This window comes from Raphanus sativus, chromosome 4 (genome assembly GCF_000801105.2).
Source record: "Raphanus sativus cultivar WK10039 chromosome 4, ASM80110v3, whole genome shotgun sequence".
NCBI lineage: Eukaryota > Viridiplantae > Streptophyta > Magnoliopsida > Brassicales > Brassicaceae > Raphanus > Raphanus sativus.
This window is the reverse complement of record NC_079514.1, coordinates 30,729,279-30,738,776: the sequence shown is the minus strand read 5'-3', so window position 1 is coordinate 30,738,776 and position 9,498 is coordinate 30,729,279. Positions and strand designations below refer to the sequence as shown.

The following is a 9,498-nucleotide window of genomic DNA, read 5'->3' as shown; positions in this document are numbered from 1 at the left end:
CAAGACAAAACAATGCTTCTACATAAATAAGATGATTATGACCTCCCTTTATAAATCTTTTTATTGAACTAGTCCTTTTATAGATCTTATAACTAACACATCTCAACATTTTAAGAAAGTCTCATATATGAGCCGTACTCGTTTTCCTAATTGTTTCCGTCAGCAATAGAAAATCATATTTAAGGTTCTCAGACATAAAAAGTGGCAGCTTCAAGCTCAAACCAGACGAACAAGTTCAACCAAGAGGACCATCCATGGTGGTTATTCCTGGACAAAATTTATAAATCCTATACTCCAAATCCTATAAATCCACGGAGTATCTTCGATCTATAAGTCTGGTCCTAAACTCAAATTCTATACTCCAAATCCTAGATCATAAATCCAAATCGTAAACTGTAAATCCAAACCCTAAACTCAAACCCTAGATCTTAAACTCAAACTCAGACTCTAAACTCAAACCTTAAATCCTAAAAGAACAACATCAAATTAACCTAAACCTTTAGGGTAGATGATTTAGGTTTAGGGTTTACGATTTAAGTTTAGGGTCTAGTGTATGGGTTTGGGTATATGGTTTGAGTTAGAGTTTAGGGTTTGGATTAAGGATTTAGGGTTAAAGGTTTAGGTTTAGGTTCTGTATTTAGGGTTTACGGTTTGAGTTTAGGATCTAAGATTTAGATTTAGGTTTAAGATTTAGAGTTTGGGTTTAGGATTTAGGATATAAGGTATAGAGTTTAAGGTTTAGTTTTAAGATTTAGGGTTTAGAATTTATAATTTATAATTTAGGGTTTAGTTAGTGTGTTAGCGTATTAAAATTGGCGTCATTATTTTTCATAATTATTTCATATTTTTTTAAAAAAAAATCAATATATTTTATTATTATTCTAAGTGGCATTTTGATTTTGATTGATAAGAAGAGCTGAGATGAATTTAAAGATTCATTATAGTGGTAAACATAAATTTTGTTCTTCACGATTTATATATTGGCAAATGAATTAAGAGAATTAATGTATAATGGCAAAATTGTAGCTAAGAGGAACCATTGAGGTTAATTAGTCTTTTTGTACCTATTTTATATTATATTGATTATATAGAGTTAGACTTGTAATAAAGTAAAAGATTACAGTTATTCTGGGTAATTTTCTCTCTATAAATATTAGTTAAGATATTTGCTTAGTTTTTTTTTTGGGAGCAAAATTAGTTAATATATTTGCTTAGTCTCATCCGGAAGAATATGTTTGACATGTTCTGTAAAACTTTAATATACAATACAACTTCGGATAGCATGGGAGTAAAACTTTAACTTACAAATACATTTTTTCATATGTACAGAAAAATTGTATACAAAATAATGTGTTATACGAATGCTGTCATTACGTTAATTCTATCACTTATATATAGTTACTATAAATAGAGGGAGAGAGAATGTTTGGTCGTCTATTGAAGCAAATGCATTGTTGATCATGTCTATATGGACAAGTCACATATGTATGTATCTGTCCAAATAAAAGAGAACCAAAACTTCGACAGTACAGTAAAACAAATATAAAACTATCTATGATTATTTATTGTATGCACATCATGTTCTAACAAAATATCCATATATATATATGCATACAAGAATATACAAAATATGTATAATAGATTGTTTAAGATTAATAGAGAGCACCTTTCAAAAAAAAGATTAAGGGGATGATTGGTAAAAGCTGTAGGAACTGTGGACAGTCACTTTAATTTCTACGAAACCAAAACATTATAAAAGAAAATATATTAGCTTTAGACAACACTTTTTCTAGAAATTTTTTATTCAGTGCTCTGAAAATTCTCTACAACAAAATAAACTAAAGTCAAAGCTAAAAATTTAAAGCCTAAATCTTAGAGCAAAAAATATAAAGCCACAGCCTCTACCAATCTAATAGAGAGCTCTGCTAGGGAAAAAGATTAATAGAGAACTATGCTTGTAAATATGCTTAACTAAACAATGTATAGTTGATTTACACTATATATGTAAAGTTGATAAAAAGTTGATTTACGCGTCGAGAACTCTTATATAATTACATACTAGGTGATTTTCCCGTGCTCATGCACGGGTATAAATATTTATAAAGTAAATATATTGTAATAATTTATTAATAGTTTAATTTTAGTTTCGATTTTTCTATAATTTATATAAATCATATCATATTGTTTTACTTAGATGTGTGATTTTGGATATGTAATATATTATTAGTTTGATTATAACTTTAGTGTATTAGATATTATCAAATTCTTCAAATTCAACTATGGTATTTTTTGTTCAAAATATATTAAAATTATGAATAATTTGTGATTTAATTTGGATTGATTTTTCCCTTAGATATGTATATATATTTTAGTAATAATATTATATATATTTTTGAAAATCAAATAAAAAACTTAAGTGTTGGTCTATTCAGAATACATAAATAAATATAAAAATAATATTTGAAATCTCATATATATATGTTTTAAAAAAATAAATAAACTGTAACAATTAGTTAGTAATTTATTTTTATTTATTGGTATGGTTTGAAGCATCCATTAATATATATGTATAAAATAAATAAACATTACTATAAAATAATATGTTAATTACTCATTTTGTGGATAAGGTGACATATATTCTTTTATATTAAAGTATAACTATTTTTATTTTTATTCATCCAATTAGATTGTTTATCGCATCAATTCATTTTTTCATCTTAAATGTGTAAATATATTTTTGTAATATTTATAAAATTTTGTTATTTTTTATTTTCTTACAATATTTTAAAAATAAAGAAATAATCAGTAGAAAGTTCCATAAAAGAAAATAACGGATAAAAATTTTAATCTCATAAACGCATATTGGTATTTATAATAATTAAAATATTTTGTAAGTTCTACGTAATATTATAACTTAGATTTATAAAAGTAAACTGAAAATTATTTTCAATAATCTTAAATATATTCTTGAATATAATAATTCAGATTTTCTTATGTACTTTTATTATTGGATTGTACAAATATAAGGGAAAAATGAAAAAAAGCAAACTATATATTAAGTAAAACATAAATTTTTAATTGTGGAAAATATAATATTTTTGGTTATTAAAAATTTTAGGATTATATTATTTAATTTTTTTTGTAATTTCTTGTTCAAAATATGCTTGTGATAAAATTAGTTGTCATAAAAATATCAATTAACGTTTAAAAATAAATATCAGTTCATATAAATTTTTATTGAGAAATTATTTTACATAAGTAAGAAAAAATTTATAGACATTTTTAGGTTTTTAATTATAAAATATTAATATTCAATAAATATTATAATAATGAATAAACCATTTTAATAATACTAATTAAAATATTATTATTTAACTATAGGTATATTGGTTTATCTAATCAATTTCTTATGTAATTATTTGAGAAAATATATAGACATAGGGAAAATATTTTTATTACTTTGGAAATATTTTATATTGGTTAAGGTTATGTTTTAAAAGAAATATCTATTTTACTAAATATCAAAATTATTTTTGTTAACTTTCCTTTTTTATATGAAATCACATTATATATAAATATATTCTCTTATTTTAAATTCGTTTTTTAATTTTAAGATGTTTTAACTATATATGTTAACTAAAAAGGAAATTTCTAATTAGCAGGAATTATTTAAAAAAAGGAAAATCGATTTTAATATAGTAATTATATCTAATATTTTTAATTTATTAAGGGTGTGATTGTAATCAACCATCGCGAGAGTTAACGTGAGCGCGACACATAGGAAACTGACTTCTCAAATAATATTATAGAGATCTTAGAGACCATTATTCTCTAAAAAAAAGATTAAATGAAAACAAGAAAATATTCTAATGGTAGCCTAATGATAAAACAGTATGGTGTAAATTCGTTTTCTGTTGAATAAAAAGTTGGTGCTTTTTGGACATTCTAAACTTGGATGTTGGCCAAAGCAATTAGCATGATAGTCCAATAACGAACAATCTGGCTGTAAAAGCTAATTTAGAGCATGATGTAAATATATTTGTCATGGATTCAGTTCCTTGTGGGATCAACGTTGCTACTTATTGACCAGTCTAAATTTGAGATTTGGCTTAGACAGTTAATATGATGATCGGGTAATAAACGATTCAAATATTCCATAGTATTGATTGGAAATTAGCATTTCAAACTCAAATGACAATGCGATATCTAGTCTGCTATATATATTATCACACGGCTAATCACACGGTTCAAACGGTGTATAATCGATCTCGGATTCAAACCCTACCATCTTTTAACTTCAAACGTTTAAAGTGTCTTGTATTCAAACCCTACCATCTTTTTTTAAAACTTTTTTGCAGTCTCTAGAAACAAAATGGCTTTTTAGCAGATTTTGTTTTCAATCCCTTGTAACAAACTTTCATTTCATTTCATGAATGACATTTACAATTTAGCAAAAAAGTGTCTTGTATTATATCCAACACGGCATCTGCATCGAAAACGCAAACACAAATGCTACTATTTTTGATATAGTGAAAATCTCTACTTCAGTAAGACCAATAACGACTTGGAAAATTAAGAAACAGAAATGGCAGCTTTATGATTATAACTTAAAAGATACACGGTTGTTTAAGAAAAAAAAATTGTGCGATGAAGCCTTTAAGCTTTATCCAGATTCCATATTTTTTTTTTTTAATAAAAGCCAGATTTCCATATTAGTGACAGTAAACCGACAAATGTAAGGTAAGTTTTTTTCTTTTTTGTTTCTTCTAGACAAAAGTAAGGTCTAGGGTTTTGCATTTGCTACAGTTTTTTTTTTTTTTTGCTAAACGATTTTCAAATTAAAAGCATTTGCTACAGTTTTGGTCTGAGCTTTGTTAATATCTAATCCCTTGCATGCATAATGATTTTAATACTTCTCTAATATCATTATTACGGACTGGATATAAGCTTAATCCATAATTGACATGTCATTCTATAAACTTTATTTAAACTTGAATTTCCTTTTCTCTATTCAACTTTACATGTCAGCATAGAATACTCAGTAGATGTTAGCGGGAGCTATATTTATAATAATTGTTAGAATTTTAAAAGTCTATAGTTATTAGCTAGTGAATTCTAATATTTTTATAAAATCAAGTGTTATTATTGGTTTGATGATTTTTTAATGATATATAAAATCCATTGTTATTCAAAAAGTTTGAGTTTTCAAGGTTATTAATTCGATCAAAATCCTTTATATATTAATTGAGAAACATTACAATATTATTTTAGATAGAGGGACTTGAACCCTCACGATTTTAAAAGTCAACGGATTTTCATCTTACTATAAATTTCATTGTTGTCAGTATTGACATGTAGAATGGGATTCTATCTTTATTCTCGTAGTCATGTGTCATCATAACGATGATTTATAAAACCTTAGAAAAATAGGTTGGTCCATCTAAACATATATTATATTTTTTATTAAACTAACTATTAAATTTATTAGTAGTATATAAAAGAATATTCTCCATTATTTCCTTAAATAAAATCTATGGAATTACCATATATATATATATATATATATAATATATATATGAAAATTAATGATTATAAATAATAAAGATTTCATAACATTTTTTTATATCCTCCTTCATTTTTTAATTTTATATTATTAAATCAATTAAACAATCACATTAACCATATAATAAAATATATTTTTTCTTATATTGTTATTATATTGAATTTTTTAAATGGCTATAAATTACTAAAAATGTTAAAAATCCCACTTTGAAAAATTTGTGAACATTTTCTTAATTTGTTTTGTTATAACAAGATGCAAATGATCATAAAGTCGTATGAATATGAATTTTCATTTAATATATATTCATAATATAAAAATACATAAATATGTTAATTTTTCATTAAAATAATATTACAATTCAAAATTTTTGGGATTAGTGGTTTAAATTGAGAAACAATTGATTACTCTAACAAGTGTAAGAATTTATTAATATTTTCGAAAATCTTACAAGAGATCAATACATCGAAGATTTATTTAAAAGCTATTAAGTTACCTAGCGAAAACATGGATTGCACAACAAATTTGCTTCCTAACCTAAACTCTTTTCTCTTCGTCACCAACAGAGAATAATTTGAAGTGTCGATTTGATAATATGAAATTGTAACATTTTTTAGTTCAGCCCATCGTTTTTCTTAAATGGACCTAAAACAATTTTTAATAATTAACTAAATAGATCACATACATAGTAGAATGTGTTTTGGTTTAAAAATTGTTGCACAATATGAATCATCATCACTTTCATTTAAAATTTTGTTAAAAATAGAAGGCTGTGCAAAAAATCTGAATTCAAAAAATCGAACCAAATACAATCCGAAAATAGTATTGAACTTTAATCAAAATTGGTTAGATATTCGAATGGATTCAAACTTTTGGTATCTAGAGATTCAGAACCGAATCCTATCCGAACTCAAATATTTCGGGTATCCGAGTATATTCGAACCAGATTTATATACTTGGAAATATAAAAATAGTTAAAAGTACATATTTAAAATAGCTAAACGATACTCAAAATACAAAAATATTTAAAATATCTATCAATTTCCTATTTAGATATTTTAAATAAACCAAATTTTTATGTTAAATTTAAATATTTTGACATACATTATTCAAAGTTATATGTTACATATTATTTTATTTTTAGATTTTGAAAAAGTTAAAGTATATATGACCTTTAATATTTTTCTTAAATTAAATAGATTATCCGAACGCAAATCCAAAACGAATCCATAAAGATCCAAACCAAACCGAACCGTACCCACCGAAATCTGTACCAAACATAACAAACTGAATCAAATGGTACCCTAATATCCATCCCTAATCAAATATAAGAAAAGAAAAAAAGTTATTGACGACAAAATGCGTATTGTTTATAATGTTTAAATACAACATATTTTTAAAAATATACCTAGAATGCGGGTTAATATCTAGTCTAGTATTATTGGGATTTGATTTTTAACATATCTATTACTATAAAGTAAAGTTTTTTCTCTCCTGCTGACACGTAGGATGCCAGGTCAGAAATTCAAAGTCTGTGAATGCGACACCTGTCCCACTTCCAAAATGCAGCACTTCGTCTCTGTTCTCTCTTTCTTCTCTTCATTTCGTCTTCCTCTTCTCACCAGAATCTTTAATCTTCGCCAAAACCGCTGACTTAAAAATCGGAGCCATCCTTCTCGGTGAATCTCTGGCGTACCCACGCGGTCCATCAATCAAAATCACATCCCACTCGATCTCGAACACAAAGTTGGGTAAGTCGTTGATACCCAAATTACATCGGAGAACAACAGATTCTGAACCATACCCAAATTACATCGGAGAACAACATATTCTGAATGGGTCAAGTAAACAATTTCATAAGCATCAACTCCAGGGTTGTTCTGTTCGAATTCGGAAACGGCGTAAGAATTTCCGTCCAGAAGATTGTACGGCTTTGAGATTGACAGATCTTTGGAGGAGAGATTCGTGGGAAAGTCCGAGGAGGTTGCAGGTGGGGCCTTTGGAGTTAATGACGGTGGAGATGTCGGAGAGTTCCGAGAAAGATGTCGAGGTGTTTGGTGGTGATAAGGAAGTGTAGTGGAGAAGTGCGGCGAGGATCGGTGGTCGTTGATTTTCTGAGACACATGCCCCTCTCCTCTAAACGCACCGTTTCATTAATGTACATATATTGGGCTTTGTTGTGTTATTGTAATGGGTTCTTCGATGTGTCATTCTTTGGCTGGACGTGAACTAATCCTAACACGCTTCATCGAAGCTACGAAGATCGTCTCGACGGCGAAGGTGGTGTCATTTGCGATTCTTCTCTTGGCGTGAAACGGCCTGCTTTTAATGGCCACTCTTTAATCCCATTGATTCACACCACCACCATGTGTCTTCAAAGCGTTCTTTGGATCCGAGAGGCGGTGTGATTTTTAGTATAAATAGATGTAAGATCTCTCACCTTAGAACTCATATTTCTTTTTACCTCATTCTGCTTGATTTTGATATGGCTAATTAGAGGTTTTTTTCTCCGATCTGAAGTCCGGCAAGTGTTCCTCCGTGTTCGATTAAGTAGACTGAATCCATTCTCGAAAGGTATTGTTTATTGATAATTTAATCTTCATGTGAACATGCGACTGATGATTTTTTTTTGAACAAAAGTTTCGCAAAAGAGTTTAAAACTTTATTAGTTTCTCTTTTTTTCCTTTGTATGACTGCAAAAGATTCTTCGTTTTGTGTATACCTTGCCACATGAACTTATGTAAGTTGTATAACTGATTGCTTTAACTACGATGTTATCTTCTACTTTTCTTCTCTTCGCTTTTGTCTCTGTTTCTATTTGTGTGAATCTAATTGATAAAAATGTTTCTCTTGGACATGTAGATTGGTTTTCTGACTGGTGCCTGAAGCCTTGAAGATATACCTCTGGTATATTATTGACTTCTCTTTATGAAAAATTACTCATCTAAAAGAATGAGAGCAGGTAACTAAATTCTTTAGCTTTTGAATATTTTTAGTTGTTGAATATTTTACTGGTTTCTGCTTTGGAGCTCTCAAGCTGTTTTGATGGTCGTTACATGTGTTTAGATCTTGAAGTTTTCAATTTTCAGACAATGATCATACCGACCTCACACACGATATTCTTGGAGCTGGAGTTGTGATAACAAAGCTCTCTCAAGGTGTGACCAGGGGAGCCCCTGAAACAAGCATTGGGATGGTAGAAGAAACTACAACGGCCACACCTGTCTTACCTCCTGAACCTGTCCCAAGTGGATTCACTACTGATCTGCTGTTTTTTTTTTCTCCTTTTAGTTTCCTTGCTCACTATAAAATTATTTGTTCAGTATGTTAATGAAATGAAATCACTACTTTGATGTCACCAAATGAAAAGAAAAAAAAACATAACATACAGAAATCTTTCTCCATAAAACTTTCTTTTTCTTGCAATGTTACAATTTTAATTTTAATACTAAAATTACACAAAAAAAACAATCTTGCAGAATCTATAAATCAATAAAACTAATACGAAGTAGAGAGCATCAATGATTGCTCAGTTTGCTGCAGAACCCACCTCAAGAAGGGTCCATGTCGGCACGTAGATATGATGACACGCCTTCAATTGAACTTTTATCCTTGCTCCTAGAAGCTGAGCTTAAACTTGCATGATCAGAGGTATTTAATTCGCCTACACAAGTTTAATTGTTTGCATAGGATATATAAAATTTATCATGACACTTATACATTGCTTTGTTTCTGCGTAGATTAGGAAACTTCAAGAAACAATCGGTCTTTGGATCGTCTCACTAACTCAAAATAAAATTTGAAAGAAAAATGAAAAGTGGGAATTTGATTGAAGTAAAATATCTTCCAAAAGTTGTGATACATGCTAACTTTCTTTGTTTTTCTGGTTGGATTGTAATAAATTGTAGAAACTAGGTATATTATTTCTTCAAAAAAGT

General features: G+C 28.1%; 1 pseudogene; it reads right to left on the bottom strand.

Annotated features, from left to right (window-relative positions):
• Positions 1-7,119: 7,119 nt before the first annotated feature.
• LOC108832909 (protein IRX15-LIKE-like) lies at positions 7,120-8,029 on the bottom strand (annotated as a pseudogene).
• Positions 8,030-9,498: the final 1,469 nt, after the last annotated feature.